We start from the raw sequence: 6254 nt of genomic DNA, 5'->3' as shown, positions 1-6254 counted from the left end.
GAAAGGGTGTAATGTACAATTTGCAATGCATCCAAAAGTATATGCTGGAAACAGTAAGCAGGTCTAGCAGTATACATAAGTTAGGAAATTGACTTTTGCAGACATTTAGACTATTTCTCAGTGCTAAAGAAACACTTTGGTCATGACTTTGACAGAATATAGGGTGATGTGATCACCAAACTAATGTGAGGTCTAACAGCAAATTAGTAATTGCTGGGTGATTTGGCAATGGAGATAAGCCAACTGAAGTGTGGACTGAATTTATGCAGTTAATGTGGGCAAGTTGAATGTTGAGGAACTTGAAAATCTTCAAACTGATTAATTTGACTGGCCAATCACTTAATGTCTGATGGCCATATGAACACAATCAGCAAGACCCAGAGCTTGCAGAAATCCAGCAATGATGACAAAAAAACCAGCAATTTCTGCGCCTATCAGTCTCTATTCATCATAATTTGAATGCAACTTCCAGACCTGGGCATCAGTAACCAGCAATATGCAATGGTGTGCAGACAATTTCAAAATGCCAACAAGATGCATCGCTAATCTTTCATAGGAGTCAGGTCAAATTTCAAAGGGACATAGACTTTGATAGCATGACAACCAATGTTGTGAAGTACAAAGTCTTCAGTAACAATAGCACAGGTGTCTGCAATCATCTGCCTGAAGAGATCACAGTTGTGATCTTATTGAATGATGGAGCAGACTTGATAGGGTGAATGGCCAACTCCTGTTCCTATTATGATCTTATGATATTAGTTGAAGTCAGAGGTCTGACGAAATTGACGTAGTTTCAGTGATATCAGCTGAAGTCAACTTATGTCAAAACACAGGGGGCTGATATCAGATGCTATATGATAGGAATAGTAATGAGATATACATTTCCAGGAATTTCAATATTTCCTGTGGTCATACTGCAACAGCTATTGCTGGTTCCTAGATTTTCACAAATTGGAATAGTACTGTGGGGAAGATTTAAAAATTGTGGTCGTAACCCAATTCTAGGGTTCCTGCCCCATTCCTGTCATCTGGGATTATTACAACTCCAGAATAAGAGTGTGGTAGTGAACTCAACACTGCCCTTGCCTATTTCATTGTACATATTTTAGAACACCCACTATTTCCATAGAGTCAGGAACATTTAACAGGTACTGTGTTGACGGCTTCACAGATGTGAGGTCTGACAGCGAATTAATAACTGCTGGGTGATTTGGCATTGGAGATAAGCCAACTGTAGCTTGTTCAATGTGTTGCTGTCTTTGAATCAAAGTCAGACATAGTTATGATCCTGGAAATGTGAGCAATAACTAATACTTTTACGAGATTTTTAATTCTGTGCATGTTGTTAAGCGTAATCAATAAGTGATTGTTTGATTTTAAAAGTTGAGGGTGAACAGTCTCTCAGATAACTAGCTCTTTTGGAACATCAAGACAAAGCTAAACATTGTTTGTAAGTGAATATGTTTACACTAATAGAGTCATACTTTTATTTTGAGATTAGGATAATACAGATTGTTGAGCCCTGCATGTAACCTAGGATGACCATTCCAAATACAAGCAGCCATTCATCCAGCACGCCAAAATGCAACGTCTAAGTTATTTCAACTCCAGCCCCCAATCTTCACATTTTCTTGTCCTGAGGGTGGGCCATGCACACAAGACTCGAGCCAATTGATGCTGGTAAATATCCTACATATATCAACACATGAACTCCCACCGATCACCCTTTGCTCATTCACTGTCCATTATCTTCCAAGACAAATCTCTGGAGCATAGTGGGATGAAATAAAATGAAGTGTACATTGCAGGCTTAACAGTCAACTTGAACTAGTAAATGACAAATAACATTTCCAGGGCTTGAAGTTTAATTTTGTTGCCATCTCTCCGTCTCTCACTACTAACCTCCTGCATGTTATCATTGACCAGAAATAGAACAAAGTCAGCCATATAAATATCAACAGCATGTCAGAGGCTGGGAATTCTGCAGTGGGTAGCTCACTTCTTGACCTTGGAAAAAAAGATAGCACTAAATCTCAAAAAAAATAGAAATGTTGGTTGAATAAGTGGACAACTGTCAGATGAAGTTTAATCCAAAATTTATGAAATAATTTTCTTTTGGTAAGAAGAACAATGCATGGCAAATAGAGGGCACAATTCTAAAAGAAGTTCAGAAGAGAGGGACTTCACAGTAAAAGTGCACAAATCATTGAAAACGGTAATGCAGGTTGAAAGATTGGAAAACATATGGGATCTTAGGCTTTATAAATATGGGCATGGAGTCAAGAAGCAAGGAAATTACACTAAACATGTATATGACAGTGGTTTAGCTTAAATTGTAGTATTTCTTTAAATCGCATTCAAACTCTTTGTAGAAGGTGGAATAAAGTTCACGAGAATGATTCCTGAAGAGAATCTTCAGTCATATTAGAAAAGCTGAAACTGTTGCCCTTGGAAAAGGAAAGATTTAAAGGAGAATTGATAGTGTTATTCAAAATCATTAAAATTAAAGACAAAACAAATTTGGAAAAACTGTTCAAATTGGTGTTCAAATCAGAAGACACAGATTTCATGCAATTGGCAATAATAATCAATGGCAGTACACTGGAAAACTTCTAAGTATCTGGAATGCACTGCATGAACATGTTGGGAAGGCAGATTTAACTGTGGCTTTTAAAATATAATTAGATTATTTTGAGAGAAAAGGCCTGCAGGGCTTCAAGCAAAAGCTGTTAAAGTGACAAGAGATGTAATTGTCTTGCAAAGCCATCTTACACTATTGATCAAATGGCCTGTGCTGCAACTATTCTGTAAGGATTGATTCTTATCGTCTCTTATTATTGTATCATGTAGCAATCAGATTTGGAGAAGATGAATAAGAAGGATATTAGATATGAATCTTAGGGCTCTTTTTGACCAAGTGTGAGTTGAGTCAAGTTCTTTGTAGGGTTTATCAGCTCAGGACCTAGTTAATTTTCTCACCTTATCTTACCAAACTTGACTCATTAATTATCTACCACACTAGTTTGGTAGCCCTCATGTCTGACTGTAACCCCATCTTACTGCGTACTGTTTCCAAAACAACTTGCCACTACCAGGATACCCAGGAATTAAATGGCAGCCCTTCTGCCCATCCATTATGCACCTAGGCAAGCGCTGTCAGTCACAAGCTGCCCTGCAGAGTTCCTGAAATATGTTCCAGACGTGGCAGACAGGGTAAGATTGATATCCCATTTTGCAGGGAGGACCTGGAGATGGCTGGTCAGGGTGGTGTAGATGCAGGATTTCTTCATGTCCCAGGATCAGCATTGGAAACCATGACAATAGATAATACCAGCCTGATCCAAGGTGTCCCCAGGTTAAGAGGAACACCCAGCACTGTAGGAAGAAGGTCAGTGTCCTTTTTTACTCCACCAGCATAAGTACCACCATCTTCATTCCAATACCTCACAGTCTACCTCTGCAACTATATACACTTCCCACAAAGACTCGTGCTCTACCACTCTTACCACTGCCTGCGACTTCTTCCACATTTTCTCTTGTCCACTTCAAGCCCTAACACCACTATACTGTCTCTGTATGCCACCTATGCTCCTAATCACTTGCTTAGGGCACCTCCCCACCTGCACCAAAAGTAACAGCTATGCCAATCAACTTCATCTTCCATAATGCCTCTCTCTCTCTCTCTCTGTCTCATCTAGAGTTTAAAAAGCCCATAATAGGGCAGACAGAGTCAGGAAAAGTGGTGCCCTGCCTAATATTCAATTTCTTGCCCCTTATGTGGACTGTATCCTGACTCTGACCAACCCGAGTAGCTGACTGACCAGTCCAAGCACCTGGACTTGTATTAGCAGTTGTACTTGATTTGCTGTGCTGGGATCCCTTATACAAAAGCTTTTCCCTTGACTTGACTAATGCCTGCTGAGAACAATGATATGTTTCCTGCCTTTGCGTCTGCACTAAACCACAAGACCAGACAGAAGTAATATGAGGCTGGTATCTCTGGCTTATAAGGAAAAGTGCACAAAGGCAAGGCAAGACAATGGAAGACTGCGTTACTGTCAGTATCCAAGCCGGCTTACAGTGGTTCAGTGCTTTGACAGTGAATGAGGAGCTCAGAGATGCAGGCTGGTCCAGTCATCGAGCTGGCCGTGTCCCTCAGCACACAGAATTATTTCATCAGTATTACACTGAAAGTTGTTGGTGCAACCTAAGGTGCAGGATTGAAGTGCAGAAGTGCCCTATAATTGGATTGGTGATGTGTCACAAGGGGTCTCTGGCACATGTCAGATGCCAATCTCCAAGGGGTGTGTGTGGGTAGTAGCAATGGATTGTGACCTGAGGTGTTAACTAGAACATAGAACAATACAGGACAGGAAAAGGCCTTCGGCCCACCATGTCTGCACCAACCATGATAGCATTTTAAAACAAATCCCATCTACCTACACATGGTCTGTAGCCTTCTATTTTCTGCCCGTTCATGTGTCTGTCTAAATGCCTCGTAAACCTTGCTATCATATCTGCTTCTACCACCTCTCCTGGCAGCATGTTCCAGGCACTTGTTGTCCTCCGTATAAAAAACCTGCCTTGCATATCACCTTTAATGTTTCCCACTCTCACTTTAAATGTATGCCCCCAATATTTGACATTTCCACCCTGGAAAAATTACTCCAACTATCCACCCTATCCATGCATCTCATAATTTTATGTACTTCTGTCAGGTCGCACCTTAGTCTCTGATGCTCTAGCAAAAACAATCCAAGTTTGTCCAATCTCTCCTCACAGCTAATACACTCCTATCCAATTAACATCCTAGTAAAACTCTTTTGCACACATTCTTCCTGTAGTGTGGTGACCAGAACTGCGCACTATACTCCAAATGTGGCCTAACTAAAGCTGAAACATGACTTGCCAATGTTTATACTCAATGCCCTGAACAATGAGATCAGGTATGCCTGTGCCTTCTTTACCACTTTGTCTATTTGTGTTGCCACTTTCAGGACACTCTGTTCCTCTATTTCCCTCTGGCTATTTGGAGTCCTATAGTATAACCCCATTATAGTGACTGCATCTTATTCTTGAGTTCTTGTTCTCGAGGGAGTGCAGCGAAGATTTACCAGGCTGATTCCGGGGATGGCGGGCCTGATGTATGAGGAGAAACTGACTAGGTTAGGATTGTTTTTGCTGAAGTTGAAACAAACTGCGGGGGGTGAGATCTTATAGAGACTTATAAAATTCTAACAGGACTAAACAGGGTAGATGCAAGGAGGATGTTCCCAATAGTGGGTGTGTCCAGAATCAGGGGTCACAATCTGAGGATTTGGGGTAGGCCATTTAGGACGGAAATGTGGAGGCATTTCTTCACCAAAAGAGTGGTGAGCCTGTGGAATTCGTTACCACAGGAAGCAGTTGATGCCAAAACACTGAATATATTCAAGCGGTGGCGAGATATAGTACTTACTCGGGGTGAATGGGATCAAAGGATATGGGAAGAAAGCAGGATTAGGCTACTGAGTTAGACGATCAGCCATGATCGTGATGAATGGCGGAGCAGGCTCAAAGGGCTGAATGGCTTTCTTCTATGTTTTTATGTATATGGCCTTGTTAGATGAGCCCTCCAAGATATCTTCTCCTCGTGCAAATGTAGCATTTTCCTCGATCAATAATTTGACATGATTTATTATTATATATTATTATTATATAATTTGTTACAGTGAAAAGTATTGTTTTGCTTGCTAACCAGGAAAGTCATATCTTACATCAGGATAATAGAACAGAATGCTGAATATAGTGTTATAACTACAGAGAAGGTCCAGAGAAAGATCAACTCTAATATATGAGAGGTCTGTACGTAAGTTGGATAACAGCTGTTCTTGAATCTATTGGTACTTGTTTACAAATTTTTGTATCTTTTGCCCAATGGAAGAGGGTGGAAGAGTGTATAACCAGGTTGGGAGGGGTCTTTGATTATGTTGGCTACTTTCCTGAGGCGGCAGGAAGTGTAGACTGAGTCAATGGAAGGAAGAGACAACAAGGTGCAGGGCTGGATGAACACAGCAGGCCAAGCATCATAGGAGCAGAGAGGCTGACGTTTCGGGCCTAGACCCTTCATCAGAAAAGGGGGAGGGGAAGGGGGTTTTGAAATAAATAGGGAGAGAGTGGGAGGCGGATAGAAGAGGGATAGAGGAGAGGATAGGTGGAGAGGAAACAAACAGGTCGAAGAGGCGGGGATGGAGCCAGTAAAGGTGAGTGTAGGT

Source organism: Rhincodon typus, chromosome 2 (assembly GCF_021869965.1).
Source record: "Rhincodon typus isolate 14 chromosome 2, sRhiTyp1.1, whole genome shotgun sequence".
Classification (NCBI taxonomy): Eukaryota; Metazoa; Chordata; class Chondrichthyes; order Orectolobiformes; family Rhincodontidae; genus Rhincodon; species Rhincodon typus.
This window is presented reverse-complemented; position numbering follows the sequence as displayed.